Source organism: Stegostoma tigrinum, chromosome 25 (genome assembly GCF_030684315.1).
Source record: "Stegostoma tigrinum isolate sSteTig4 chromosome 25, sSteTig4.hap1, whole genome shotgun sequence".
NCBI classification, from domain to species: Eukaryota; Metazoa; Chordata; class Chondrichthyes; order Orectolobiformes; family Stegostomatidae; genus Stegostoma; species Stegostoma tigrinum.
This window is the reverse complement of record NC_081378.1, coordinates 10,421,498-10,437,447: the sequence shown is the minus strand read 5'-3', so window position 1 is coordinate 10,437,447 and position 15,950 is coordinate 10,421,498. Positions and strand designations below refer to the sequence as shown.

The 15,950-nt window shown below is 42.9% G+C and overlaps 1 protein-coding gene across 25 annotated transcripts in view; it reads right to left on the bottom strand.

The window, feature by feature from the left end:
• celf2 (cugbp, Elav-like family member 2) overlaps positions 1–15,950 on the bottom strand; it is a 910,164-nt gene that overhangs the window by 365,186 nt on the left and 529,028 nt on the right. Inside the window, exon 1 of one of the 25 annotated variants that reach the window (XM_048554203.2) lies at positions 455–587. The exons of the other annotated variants lie outside the window; for them this stretch is intronic. The gene's annotated coding sequence lies outside the window, so the exon portion shown is untranslated. Of the gene's footprint in view, positions 1–454; positions 588–15,950 lie in introns of those variants that run through there. 25 annotated transcript variants of the gene reach the window in all.

Here is a 15,950-nt window from a genome sequence, read left to right as displayed (position 1 = left end):
AGCAGAAATAATCCTCTCTGACAAGTTATGTTGTCTGAGCATATCTTACATTAATGCAGCATGCAGCCTCGGGGGCCGTGTTGGCATTCAACCGTTGTCTAGCCAGCTCCGGTTTCCGTTAATTATCAGTACTAATAGGTGACAGGACGGGGGAGGGGGGAGCCCAGCCAGGAGGTTAGTGTTTCAGGTTTGACATGAGTGCCAAACTGACGGCTGTATTCAGAATCCGTCGGGCATAGAAATTTTAAAAAAATCAAACAACTTTGCCACTCAATAGTTCTGACTCAAATTTTTCCCCACTGCTTCAATCTAGGGTACTTCAAATGAATTCAATGTTTCATCCTGGACCTGCAAGAACATGAAAAGGCCAAGAAACCATCTGAAGGCTGACCTTGGTCAGAAAGAGCCGACTTTCTGCAGCTTTTTAAAAAAAACCCAGTAAAACAATAGTTACCTTGTAGGCGATGTTCTACAAGTTGAAAACTAAGTAAATGCACCAAACAAAAGGACCAGAGTTCTGAACAGGACCAATAGATGAATGAAACCGAGTCAAGAGACGGCTCAGTGGGTTGTCCTGGGTCAGAAGGTCACGGACTCCAGACCCACTCCCAAGACGGCAGCAACAAAATCCGGACCAGCACCGCAGCGCCAGTCACTTCACAGTGAGGGTCACATTGTTGGAGGAGCTGCCTTTTCACTGAAACATTCAACAGGGATGCCTCCTGCGTGGACATCAAAGATTCGATTGCACCATTTGGAAGAGCAGGCGAGGGAGTGGTGTCCTCAGTTAACATTTCTCCTCAAACAGCTATCACCAGAAATAAAGTAACTGGACTTTATTACTCTGCTGTTTGTAACAGCTTGCCATGTGCAAACCAGCAGGCAATTCTGAAATATTATTATCATAATATAGGAAAAATACTTGATTGGCTATAAAGTGGTTTGGGAAACCCTGAGGTTTTGAAAAGTCTTGTATAAATGCCAGCTTTTGTGTTTTGCAACATTGAATTCAAGCCTACAATAGTTGATTGTCTTTCTGTTACACAAGAGAGAAAAAAAATTTTGGACGGTGGCTGTAAGGTAGTCAGATAAGGACCAACGAGAACAGCAACTCCCAACTGCCGGTTAAATAGGACTTTGACTGAATTAATGGCTTTATCTTCCTCACTAAAATGCTGAACTCATAAAATCCATCTGCAATAATTTCTTCTCCATTTGGAGCCTCTACAAGCACATTATTCAAGCTGCTTTGTTGTTAGAGAAACATCAACAGCTGTCCTCCAGCAATTACCCCCATCTGCTTTTTTCTAACTATTGGAGCAATCTTCGTTCTCTTCCTTCTCTATTCAAGCGACAGGCAATCTCTGCTCATCCAACTCTATTGAAGGGAGACTGTAGGCAAGGGATTACAAGCTGGTTAGTTTGGACTTCTCTTTCAGGGAAAATGCAGAAATCTATCGTAAAGGTAGGAGTAGAAAGGCACATAGGAAACCTCAATACAATCAGGTAGATTCAGCATGGTTTTATAAAACGGACATCAGTTTTCAACTAATTTATTAGAGCCCATCAAGGAAGTCACAGCAATGTGGATAAAGGGGATCCTGTGGATATGATATATGTAGGTTTGCAGAAGGCAGCTGACAAGGTGCCAGACCAAAGGTTAGAAGACAAAGTTAGCCGACTTGATGTTGTGGATCACATATTAATACAAATAGAAGATAAGTTAACTAACAGGAAATAGAAGTTTGGCAGAAATGGATCAAGGTGTAACAATTGCAGTATGCAAAGATCAGTGCTAGCATCTCAATGATTAACAATTAATGATTTGGATGAAGGTTCTGAATGTATTGTTAAATTTGCTAACAACTTAAAGTTAGGGAGGAAAGTTTGGCAGGAAGAATATTCAAGTAGGAGAGAGGGCACAGAACTGAGGCAGAAGAGGAGATGGATGCTGTGACATATGGATCCAAGTTGGTGTGCAGATACAGCAAGTGATTAGGAAGGTTTGTGAACATAAGATCATTCAAACAAAGAGGAGCAGGCCATTCAGGGCTTGAGCCTGCTCTACCCATCAAAAGGTCACGGTTGATTCAACTGCAGCCACTTATCTCCTTTCCTGCTGTAAAGTTGGGCTTAAAATCAATATCTTCAAACCAGACCATTAAGGGTTAACAGGAAAGAATTAACTACTCATGGCAATAAGAAATGGGAAGAAAGTTAAAAGTACATGAAAAATAGGCCTGATGCAAAAACAGCCTGTTTTGACTGGAAGGTAATCACGTGGCACAGCTCAGTGAGCAATGTGCAGTTACATGGACTTGTTTTTCAACTTGTTTTCAAAGTTGGAAAAGTGCTGCCGCATTATGAAATGGAGATTCAGCATGTCACCTTACTTTCAGAATGGAATTAGTATCAGGGACTTGGGCCCACTCAGCAGTCATTGCATCATCAGGCCGGGGTTTTTGAGACTGGAATGGAATCTGCTATAGAGCTCTGTGCGCCACCCCAAAGCGTGAAGCTCACCAACAGGTAGCAGGCAGTGTGAGACTCACTTGTTTGTACATGTACATTATGAAGATTCACTCATTTGCATATGTCTCTAATATATATTAAGTAGTTAAGCTAATAAATTTGCTTCATATCAAAGCACGCAAGTCTTCTTGCATTCTTTCTGATCAGACCTTAAAATAACCCATTAAGTACTCTCATCCTAATACACTGCTCACCCCCAAAAACAATTTCACCCCTTTGTATACCAAAAATCTATCCACCTTTGCCTTAAAAATATATGAAAAACTCTACTTCCACCAGTAGTGATTGTAATGAGGTCAGCCAAGTGGACATCATAGAGTATGAGTTCCCTCATTGGGGCTGTTAAGCTGGTCCAATCAGGGAGCCCTGGCTGGCAGATATAAACAGGAGTGTCAAACATCCTCTTTGCTTTCAGGGAGCTGGATCAGTGACAAGCATTCTCCACATGTAGATAAAAAGTATCTTGGTGATGGAATACTGGGCTCTGTGGGGTTATTTTAGTGGCAATGAGAGAAAAGCACGCTCCTGAAGAAATTCACTCGCAGTCATCTTTAAGTTGGGGTAAGTTTTCTTTTCTGGCATTGTGCTGTTATTTTGGAAGCTGGACATGTTTGATCTTGTTGTTGAAGACTGGGCCCAGCATGTGGACAGACTGAGTTACTTCTTCTGGGCAAATGATATTATGGCAGATAAAAAGCAATGATGAATTCTCCTGACAGCTTCTGGACCTGCAGCTTTTTTGGTTGTTAAGAGCCTAACTTTCCCTGAGGCACCAGATACTAAAACCTTTCAAGAGTTGATGGATTTAGTCAGGGAATTTCTCAATCCCAAGTCTCCTGTAATTCTGAAACACTATCATTTTTACTTGGTAATTTGAGAACCAGGTGAATCTGTATCAGGATCTTTGACTTGGTTAAGATGACTGACAAAGCAACTTTGTTTTAACCCTTTATTAAATGCTGAGAGATTGTTTGGTATGTGGGATTAATGATGTAACCCATTCAGAAGCACTGACTAACTGAAGCCCAATTGGACTTCAGGCACTACTACTGGCTTTATCATTGGAAAATGCAGCAAGTGGAGCATATGAGTTACAGGGATATGTCAATGGAAGTGACCACCCTGCCTGAGCCTGGGGAGCACCACTTGAGTGAAGGCAATTGCACAGCTTCTCCCAGGACATATCCTGATCAGAGGGACTCTAGGTCAGCCCGATGCAAAACCCCAAAACAAAGCCAAGCTTCAGCCAAATGGTTGCATTTTTCTTCAGGATCCAGGCCTGCAAGCCCATTGCTGCTGCAACAAAAACAGAAGCTGCTGGAAAAGCTCAGCAGGTCTGGCAGCATCTGTGAAGAAAAATTCAGAGTTAATGTTTCAGGCCCAGTGACACTTCCTCAGAACTGATGGTGGCTGGGAAAATGTAATTTTATATGCAGAAAATAGCAGGGGAGGGGGGGGGGGGCTAGGAGTAAACTATAGGATAGAGACAGAAGAGCAGTTTGTTTGTCAAATGATAGACTAACAGTCCCCATTAACAGCTACTCATCCTCCTGGCTAGGGGACTGTTAGTTACTAACAATAGGTAGTGTGTAGTGGCAGACTGTGATAACAAGGCCTGGTGTGTGGGGTAAGGGGCTGGGACATGGGAGAGTTTAGGCCCTAAAATTATTGAGCATGACATTGAGTCTGGAGGGCTGTAGGGTCCCCAAGTAGAAAACGAGGTGTTGTTCCTCCAGCTTGCATTGAGCTTCGCTGGAACACTGCAGCAAGCCTGAGACAGATGTTGGCCAGGGAACAGGGTGGCATGTTAAAATGGCAGGCAACAGATATGTTTGGGGAGAACGTAGCATGCCAAGTGAAATCTGACCTTCCTGGACCTGGCTTGGGAATGTGGTGAAATGCCAACACCAAACACAAGACTCCACGAAGTGAGAGAGGTGGTTTACTTCAGGGGTTGTAGTTTGGTGTAGGAATTACAGTAATGGCTGTGCATGGCTAACAGGCATGTCAAAGCGAGGTCAGGCTCAGTGATGTGTAAAGTTGAGGCAGGTGTGATGGTGCTGAACAAGCACATGGACCATATGAAACCTGCATGGAAGCAAAGTGTGCCCAGCTCCTTGCTTGCCTTCCTGACTGTTCAGAAACTTGTGGGTTCTCCCTCTCCGTCAAGCGTGGAACATACCTCCAGATGGGAGACGGACACGGCAGATGTCACCTCCTCGACGCTTTGGAGAGGAGAATGAATCCTTCCGAGATGCTCTGGGTACAAGATGCTGGCTACTATGCATAACACGCCACGCAGACCAGAGGCAGAGTTGGAGGAACCTGACCCTGTGCTAAAACAGCCCAGGAGGAGCTACAAAAAAACTAAAGAATTGCCCAATGTCCTCAGCTTCAGAGGGGGAGGGATATAGTCATTGCTATACTGCAAAATTCCTGTACAATTTATCTTCCACTGGCTGCCTTTCCATTACTAATTTCACTTTATGTAGAATCAATGCTCAGGGTTGGAGGGTTTGAGATATAGGAAAGAGGCTGATTAGGCTGGGGCTATTTTCCCTGTCACTTGAGAGGGGGAGTGGTGACCTTACAGAAGTTTATAAAATCATAAGGGGCATGAATTGGGTTAATAGCCAAAGGGGAGTGGTGGGGGAAGAGTCCAAAACTGGAAGGTATAAGTTAAAAGTGAGAGGGGAAGATTTAAAAGGGACCTATGGGGCAACATTTTCATGTAGAGGATGGTGCGTGTATGGCATGAGCTGCCAGAGGAAGTGGTGGAGGCTGGTACAATTACAACATTTAAAAGGCATCAGAAAGGGGTATATGAATAGGAAGGGTTTAGAGGGATATGGGCCAAATGCTGGCAAATGGCACCAGATTTATTTCGGATATCTGGTCAGCATGGACAATTTGGACCAAGTGATCTGTTTCCATGCTGTAATTCTGTGACTTCACAACTCTCTTGTAAACTCTATTTTTAAAACATTTATCAAAGTTTATTCTTATATATTTTTCTGGCTAGCTTTCTCTCTAATTTTTCCCCTCCTTATCTGCTTTCATTCTTTTCTGATTTTTTTATTATTGCCACCTGACTCGCACCATTACATGCTTTCCAAAAACAAAAGTCTTAAGTTTGAGGGGCCAATGCCTGCTCCTAATTTGTAGACGTGTACATGAAAATGATTAAGGTGCAATTTGACTTTCACAGTTGTTTTTCTATTTCAAATCAACCCATCGATATTTCAGCCATTCACCCAGGCTGTGAGTCTCATTAATACCTTTTTAACTTCTCTTATCATGTCTCTCATGACTGTCACCAGATATTTGATCTTTTTCCAGTTTTCAATTCACACATTTCCTATTTGTTCTTTTTTACAATTAACGATAGGACCCTGAACAACATTGATATACAGAGGGATCTTGGAGTTCAAGTCCACAAATCCCCAAAGATGGCCACACAAGTAGATCAGGTGGTAAAGAAGGTGTATGGCATGCTTGCCTTTATTGATTGGGGAATTGAGTACAAGAGTCAGGATGTCATGTTGCAGCTTCATCAGGCTTTGGTTAGGCCACACTGAGAATACTGTGTTTCATTCTGGTCGCCACCTTACAGGCAGGATATGGAGGGTTTGCAGTAGAGGTTTACCAGGATGCTGTCTTGAATAGAGGGTATAAGCTATGGGGAGAGGCTAGAAAAACTAGAGTTTTCTTCTCCTGGAGCAGCAGACGCTGAGGAGAGACTTGATAGAAGTCTACACAATTATGGAATACATTAGATAGGGTTGACCATCAGAGTTGAAATGCCTAAAACTCGGGGGCATGTATTTAAGGTGACAGGGAGAAAGTTCAAAGGGGATGTGCTGGACAAGTTTTTGTTACCTAGAGAGTGGAACGCACTGCCAGGAGTGGGGATGGAGGCAGGTACGATAGGGGCATTCAAGAGACTTTTGGATAAACACATGAATGTGCAAGGAATGGAGGGATATGGACAGGTAGAAGGGATTTGTTTAATTTAGCGTCATGCTCGACAGAACATCATGGGCCAAAGGGCCCATTCCTGTGCAGTACTGTTCTATGTTTGATGCTCTAGTATGCTGAGTGCAAGTCTGGTGATTTGAGCTTTTGTTTCTGTGTGTGTGTGTGTGTGTGTGTGTGTGTGTGGAAATGTGTGTGAGAAGCAAAGTATGTTTGTTTCTTTACACATGTATGTTCCTGTGTTAGTGTTAATGGAAATGCAGATGCTGGAGAATCCAAGATAACAAAGTGTGGAGCTGGATGAACACAGCAGGCCAAGCAGCATCTCAGGAGCACAAAAGCTGATGTTTCGGGCCTAGACCCTCTCGGATGAAGGGTCTAGGCCCGAAACGTCAGCTTTTGTGCTCCTGAGATGCTGCTTGGCCTGCTATGTTCATTCAGCTCCACACTTTGTTATCTATGTTCCTGTATTTCCATGTTTATCCCCATTACCATCCCCATACTCCAAACAGACTGGGTTTCACTGGCCCAACACGGGGATGACTTTCAGTGTCCCACCCCACGACACTGAAAATGTAGGCTACATGTAATCTCTGCAGATGTTAACTCAACTGATGTGCTTCCAGCTTCTTCAGGTTTTGTTTCAGAATTGCCACAGCATTCGCATACTGTTGGGCACCTATCATCTGAGGAATTCTACCTGAGCAAGAGCCAGTCCCATTAGCAGAGAGGTGAAGAACCAATAAATAAATAATTCCTGAATGTGAAATAAACTTTAATAAAACATTAGAGGGCATACACTGATTTCACCTGTGGAAATATGAAAACCCTCACTGCAGAACGCTGCAGAAGAAAGCACCAAAAGACAGTTCATTCATAAATTGTCGTGCTAGAGCAGAATCGCATTAAATACTTGCCTCTGATAACACAACTACAAAAGGTATTGAGTCCTGGCATGCAGCGTTTTTCAGTCTTCCTCCAGTTGTAAGTGCCTATTTTTAAACCACTGCACTAGGATATTCCACAGAGGCCCATTAAACTACATTTCTCAGCAATTCTTGACAATATGTCGGCGAGAAGTTTTTAAAACAAAACACTGCTCTTCCTTATAAATTGTGTTCTTCAGTGTTCAAAGAAGTCCTGTTCTCCCAATTTATAACTGAAGGTTAGAAAAGATTTTATGATTCCATTTGATGCGGGGGGGGGTGTGGTTGTTGGGAGAAGGACTTTGAGATTCGCGTTGCTCAGTAAAACCTTAGAGTTAATTCATCAAAAACTTAATTTGTCATTTAATTTTGCTTGTCCTGTAACCTAGATAGGAGGAAATATTTAATCATCTAATCACAGCAAATATATTTTCACTTAAACCTATCAAAACAAAATAGTTTAATACAATTGGCTGGTGTTTTTGGAGTTTTCACAACAAGCATAGCAATGAGTACTATTGAACATAGTGCAATGGATGTGGTCTCAGAGGTTAAGGAATTCTTGAAATGGGGTGGAGTGAAAGCTGACAGAGTTCCTGTATTCATTTCATTATCCTGAGTCTTGCTGAATAATAAACTGATGAGCATTTGATTATAGAAGTCAGAGGGTGACAGTGACCAAAGGATAAACCCTGACCCAGGACCGCAGGGACAGGCCTTCTGCCCTGCTTCTAAAAGATGGTACCCCTGACAGTGCAGCACTTCTTCGTCAGAGCTGCCTCTGAAGGCATGGTTGACGTGCCTAAATCTTCACCAAAACAGCCCACGCCCACCAGTGAAGGACTAAAGGGGAGGGCAGCAGGTAGGGGTCGCTGGACTGGAAGCAGGCCCAACATGTACTGGGACAAAAAGAAGAAATTCTGATCAATGAAGTTCATTGGAGTGCCTGATTGTTTAGGCTGATTCAACATAGTCGAAATGGAATCTCCATCAGTTACTAGAAAAGCGGGCAAAGAAGATTTATGAGGAAGTTGCTAGGACTAGTAGGCCTGGGTTATACGGAGAGGTTGGCCAGGGTAGGACTTTATTTCTGATGAAGGGTCTAGGCCTGAAGTGTCAGCTTTTGTGCTCCTAAGATGCTGCTTGGCCTGCCGTGTTCATCCAGCTCCACACTTTGCTATCTAGAACGTTATTCCTTCGAATATAAGAGAACGACAAGTGATCTTATTGACAGGTATAAAATCATGAGAGGCATAGATAAGATGAATGCATATAGTCTTTTTCCCTGGGCATAGGTTTAGGATGAGAGGGGATAGATTTTAAGAATTACCTAAGGGGCAGCTTCATCGTGCGGAGAGTGTTGTGAATCTGGAATGGGCTGCCAGAGAAAGTGTTTGAGGCAGGTACAATAGCAACATCTTTAAAAAAAACTTGGATAGACACATGGATGAGAAGGGAGAAGGGTTGAGGGGGATATGGACCAAATGCAGACAACTGGAACTAGCTGAGTGGGCACCATGGTCAGCACGGACCAGTTTGGGCCAAAGGGCCTGTTTCCATGCTGTATTATTCTATGTCTCTAATGTATTATTGTGTACAACAAAAATCCGGATACCATCTAATGCTTCACTTGGTTAATGTTGCCGCTATTACCTCAGAACTGGTACTCCATTAATTTTAATGAAATTACTCTTACATTTCAAATGCTATTAATGTGACAGCAGTAAAGAGTTTCATCTCGTTAACAGCAACGCAATTTGTGTTACACTCACTCGATGGGAGCTGAATTTGAATGATTTTCAGCTCTGACCTTTCCCTTTGTTGGCCTGCGTCACTGTTCAAACCAAGCTCAAATACAACTTCAAAGGGGAAGAAAGATTTGCATTTACACAGCTCCTTTCAACTCCTTGGGTTGTCCCACAACATTTTCCACAAAACGAAGCACATTTTTATGCATGGTCACTGCTGTAATGGAGGAAAATCAAGGACAATGGAGCTGATTCCAGGAGAAGAATGCATGTTGCTAAATCATGGGCCTGCAATTTCCCATCCCTGAGAATTGACAGTTTTGGGTTCACTCCCATTAACATCTTTTCATTCATGTTCCCTGGATTCCCTCCTTTTCCAGCTGGAACAAAGACACCTCACATCATTTCCTTCATCCTGCCCGATTCACACTGAGTACTGAAATGCCAGTCTAGGATGTGTGTTCAAATCCTACAGCGAGACCCTTCAGAGTGTTTGACCCAGAGACAAGGGGCAGAACTAACTGATACAAGCTGACTGTACCAGTTCAGTGGAACAATTCCAGCTGTCTTCTACTGACATCTTCAAACCCTCCTTTTGTACACACACACACACACACACACACGTTTAGATATAGAATATAGAGTTGTCATTTCGAATCCTAAGCTACAGTGCTGTTCACTTGTTCAACGACCACATTCATTTCAACCTTGGCTGTTATAAACCACCGTCATTCCTGCCGCTTTTTTTTTGGGGGGGGGTGGGTTTGCTTATTTATTCAGCTTTAAAGTAAATATTGACTCATTGTTGGCAGTAAAGATGCTTAATTGTTCCGTTTCAGTTGAATTGGCTGGCTGTACATTAATAACATGCCACGGTTAAGACGAGAAATTATACCTTATGAGCTTCAGGGAGGAATCAGCTGAACACTACCCTCCAATAAGCTAGAGGTTGTAAAATGAGTGTTAGCACCTTCCAGTCTCCAACACAGAATTCTATCAATGCTGTAAATTGCAGTGTGTGAATCAACCCCAGTGCATATTTATGTCAGCCCTACAGAAATTCATGTTTTTGCATGTTTTTTCATCAGAGGTTGAACAGACCTCCCATCCCCCAATCTTTACCTTTCTCGGCATGACATGTGACACTCACATGAGCAGGTATTCTTAAATTGTTCACCCCACAGCTGGCGGTTTTACTGACTGCTATCTTAAACCTGGGCATTAAGGATCAAGCAGGTAAAAGGGGCTGTGCTGCAACGAAATGCAGTCAGGAGGCAATGACCTAATGATATTATTGATAGATTATTAATCCAAAGACAGAGGGTATGTTCTGGGGACCCAGGTTCAAATCCTGCCATGGTAGATGGTGGAATGTGAATTCAAGAAAGCACCTCGAATGAAGGGTACAGAGTAATGACTGTGAAACTATTGCTGATGGTGAGGAAAACCCCCTCTGTTTCACTAATGTTCTTTTGGGGAAAGAAATCTGCTGTCCTAACCTGGTCTGGGCTATAAGTACCTCCAGAACAACATCAATGTGGTTGATTTTTAAGGGCCTTCTGGGCAATTAGGGATTGGTAATAAATGCTGGCCTAGCCAGAGATGCCTATATTCTGTGAGTGAATTAAAAAACCCACAAGCACACTAGTGGTGCATTTGTATAGAACAGTGTAAAGTCAATTTTTACAAGGGCTTTCAAGTCTTAAAAAAAATTGTCAGCTGACACCTACCACTTCTAAAAATCTCATGATGTGCCTGACACAATTCAGTCATAACGCTTTCTTTCACTTGCAAAATATCTTCATCATTCTTTCTTTCAAAAAACACTAAATTTTATAAAAGAAAACAATTAATTGACCTCAATTTGTGGTTACTAATATACCTCAGGAAAAGCAGAACATTTGCTGCTGACTGACTTCAGAATGAGTCCAGTGACTATTAGCTTCAAGTTGTGCCAACTCACACCAACTTTACTTTGTGCCCCTGCATCGATAAATCACAGCACAAACTCAACAGGAGAATCAAAGGCAATGAAGCTGAGCATGAGTGATCATAGGAAGATGAGGATTAGGAGGAGGCCATTCAGCCCCTCGAGCCTGCTCCATCATTCAGTTAGAACATAGCTCAACCATTTTCACACCTTTGCCTTGTTCCATTCTTCTTGATTGGTCCATATTCTTCAGTCCCGAAGGCTCTAATGTTCTCCCAGCACCTACAGACTATTGGGGAGACAGAGTTCTAAACTTCTATTATCCAGAATCTGAAAAAGAGATTCTGATCTTGGCCTTGACTCCAATTTTAAGATTCATTCTTTATTCTCATTCCCTTTATTCTTAATTACCCAGAGGGAATTATTTTCCAAGATCTACACCATCAAATTCTCTGAAAAATCAGAACAACCCTCAATTTCCTATAGTCATGGGGATACAAGTCAGTCTTGTGCTCATATCAGACTGTGGCTCACTTAGGGACATGCTAGTCTGTGAATTAGAAGGGTGAGTTAGAAAGTTCAAGTCTCACTTTGATGACTTGAGCACAGAAACCTAGGCTGATGATCCAGTGCAGTACTGAGAGAAGGCTGCAGGTCTGTCTTGTAGATGAGACTCTAAACTGAAGGCCCTGCCAGTTGTTCCAGGATACAAATTATGCCATGGCATGATGGGGAAGAGTTCTTCTGGATGTCAGGGTTAATATTTACTCCCCTGCAATCGAGGAAAAAATTATCTAGTTGTTGTCTTGCAATTTGTGGGAGCTTGCTGTGCAGAAAATACAGCAGCCAATCTGAAACCACAACAGTGACTACAGTTCAAAAGCACTTCATTGATTGTCAGAGATAACAACGTGTAGAGCTGGATGACCACAGCAGGCCAAGCAGCATCAGAGGAGCAGGAAGGCTGACAATTCGGGCCTACACCCTTCTTGAGAAACCCTTTTTCTGAAGAAGGGTCTAGAGCTGAAATGTCAGCCTTCCTGCTCCTCTGAAGCTGCTTGGCCTGCTGTATTCATCCAGCTCCACATCTTGTTATCTCAGGTACTCCAGCATCTTCAGCTCCTACTGTCTTTGCTTGTCAGAATGCTTTTCATTTTGAAGGTGCCATAAAATGCCAGCCTTTCACTGTCCTCATTCTATATCCCTGTATAAAGCCTGGAGTAACACCTTTGGGGGGGAAAAAAAACTGCAAAAAACTCAGGAAATTAAACGGTTGGGGGGGTGGAAATTAAAACAAAATTCTCACAGACTAAATACAGGGAAGTGCAGGCAATTTGTGCTGAATTGCACATTTCTGTATCACAAAACAAAGCACATTTAAAAGCACGTTCATGTCTCTGCTCATCTTGAGCTGAGAGCCTTTTCCATGCCTTTGGAATAGCTGAGTTTGGAGGTAAGTGTCCCCATAGATAAATAACATCCAGCAGACTAGGGAAGAACTTGGTTGCTTTTCGTTTTCAGGCCCAATTGAGAAGGCAGAGGGACTTGACTTAGCGATTCATCTGACAGGCAGCACCTCCAACAGTGCAGTGCTCCCACAGAACTGTGCTCACTCTCTAGCATGGGTTATGTGCTGGACTCAATGGGTGGGCATTTGGTCACAAGAGGAGAGACGCAACTGTGCTGTATTCCATGATGGAACAGTGCATAAACATACACTTAGAAGCTCCTGTGTGTCCTAGATAAGTATGTACCTGTCAGGCAGGGAGGAAGCTGTAGAGCAAGGGAGCCGTGGTTTACGAAGGAGGTGGAATCTCTGGTCAAGAGGAGGAAGAAGAAGGCTTATGTTAGGATGAGATGTGAAGGCTCAGTTAGGGCGCTTGTGGGCTACGAGGTAGCCAGGAAAGACCTAAAGAGAGAGCTCAGAAGAGCCAGGAGGAGACATGAGAAGTTGTTGGCGGATAGGATCAGGGTAAACCCTAAGGCTTTCTATAGATATTTTAAGGAATAAAAGAATGATGAAAGTAAGATTAGGGCCAATCAAGGATAGTAGTGGTAAGTTGTGTGTGGAGTCAGATGAGATAGGGGAAGCGCTAAATGAATATTTTTCAACAGTATTCACTCCAGATAACGACAATGTTGTCGAGGAGAATACTGAGATACAGGCTACTAGACTAGGTGGGATTGAGGTTCACAAGGAAGAGGTATTAGAAATCCTTCAGAGGGTGAAGATAGATAAGTCCCCTGGGCCGGATGGGATTTATCCTCGGATCCTCTGGGAAGCCAGGGAGGAGATTGCCGAGCCTTTGGCATTGATCTTTAACTCGTCATTGTCTACAGGAATAGTGCCAGATGACTGGAGGACAGCAAATGTGGTTCCCCTGTTCAAGAAGGGGAGTAGAGACAACCCTGGTAATTATAGACCAGTGCGCCTTACTTCAGTTGTTGATAAAGTGTTGGAAAAGGTTATAAGGGATAGGATTTATAATCAACTAGAAAATAATAAATTGATTAGGAATAGTCAGCACGGTTTTGTGGAGGGAAGGTCGTGCCTCTCAAACCTTATTGAGTTCTTTGGGAAGATGACCAAACAGGTAGATGAGAGTAAACCGGTTGATGTGGTGTATATGGATTTCAGCAAGGCATTTGATAAGGTTCCCCACAGTACAAAATGCAGAGGAATGGAATTGTGGGAGATATAGCAGTTTGGATCGGAAATTGTCTTCTTTCAAGAAGCCAGAGGGTGGTAGTTGATGGGAAATGTTCATCCTGGAGACCAGTTACTAGTGGTGTACTGCAAGGGTCGGTGTTGGGTCCACTGATGTTTGTCATTTTTATAAATGACCTGGATGAGGGCACAGAAGGATGGGTTAGTAAATTTGCAGACGACACTAAGGTTGGTGGAGTTGTGGATAGTGACGAAGGATGCTGTAGGTTGCAGAGAGACATAGATAAGCTGCAGAGGTGGGCTGAGAGGTGGCAAATGGAGTTTAATGCAGACAACTGTGAGGTGATGCACTTTGGTAGGAGTAACCGGAAGGCAAAGTACTGGGCTAATGGTAAGATTCTTAGTAGTGTAGATGAGCAGAGAGATCTTGGTGTCCATGTACACAGATCCTTGAAAGTTGCCACCCAGGTTGACAGGGCTGTTAAGAAGGCATACAGTGTTTCAGCTTTTATTAATAGAGGGATCGAGTTCCAGAACCAAGAGGTTATGGTGAAGCTGTACAAAACTCTGGTGCGGCCGCACTTGGGAGTATTGCATACAGTGCTGGTCACCGCAATATAAGAAGGATATCGAAGCTTTGGAAAGGGTGCAGAGGAAATTTACTAGGATGTTGCCTGGTATGGAGGGAAGGTCGTACAAGGAAAGGCTGAGGGATTTGAGGCTGTTTTCATTAGAGAGAAGAAGGTTGAGAGGTGACTTAATTGAAACATATAAAATAATCAGAGGGTTAGATAGGGTGGATAGGGAGAGCCTTTTCCCTAGGATGGTGATGGCAAACATGAGGGGGTATAGCTTTAAATTGAGGGGTGAAAGATATAGGACAGATGTCAGAGGTAGTTTCTTTACTCAGAGAGTAGTAAGGGAATGGAACGCTTTGCCTGCAACGGTAGTAGATTCACCAACTTTAGGTACATTTAAGTCGTCATTGGGTAAGCATATGGACGTACATGGAATAGTGTAGTTTAGATGGGCTTGAGATCGGTATGACAGGTCGGCACAACATCGAGGGCCGAAGGGCCTGTACTGTGCTGTTATGTTCTATGTAACTATGCATGAACATCACCCACTTGGATGAGACCTCCTGAGGTTCACGGAAGAACACTTCAGCACACGCCAGGCAGAAAAAAAGGAGGCAAGACCAATTAGTCTGGAGAACAGTCTCATCTTGTGGTACCCAACATTATTTCATACTTCCAGGTCTTAGCTTTGGAGAGAAAGCAACGATGACATATCCAAATTAGTTTGATCTCTGTTTTCTTGTGTAGTTAACATCATCTTTTTAAAAATGAACGAGAATCGCAGAGGGTGATGGAGTTTATAAAATAATTCAATTGAAATATTTATAATTCAGAGCCACTATGTCCAATCAAAGCAAGAGAAAGAAGGAGAAGTGCTCCCCATCTAAAAATAAAGCAAAAGGCATAATAATGAAAGCAAGAACAGTTGCCATGGTTGCACAATAAAGTACTCTTGAAAATTAGAGATTAGTTTATGTGATGTTATCAAGTTAATGGGACCTCAGTGACCGCTTCCTTTTTTTGTGCATAATTTTTATCTACATGAAGTATTTATATAATAGGCTGAGTTACTTCAGAGCGCCTAGGTTAGACCAAGGTGACGTTTCTTAAAACGCAGAACATGATGTCTTATTGATTTCTCTCATACTGCTAAATTGAAGAGGCCTGGGTGAAAGTTGAGGTCTTCCTCCACCCTCACAATCCACTTTTACTGTCGAACAGGTACGCCAAATTGTGGTCCTTACATCTCCCTTTATTTGCCTTTGTCTCATTCGTCCTTTTCTCCCAGACACCATTCGACCCACTCCCTTCAGCCCTCACCTCCTGGATACAGGGACTTGCACAGGCTGGGTAACAGTCACATGTGCATGAGCAGATTGTTTATATTTCACTCATGTGACCCTTCAGCTGTGAAACTAGATATCAACTTTACACAAGCTGCTTCTGCAAAGGTCACCGCAGACAAACCTCAGTTCGAATGACTGTTAAAAATTCATTCATGGGATGAGGACACTGCTGGTTAGATCAACATTAAATAACCACTGGGATGGTTAATAAAAGAGTTAACTGCATTGCTGTGGGTCTGGAGTCACT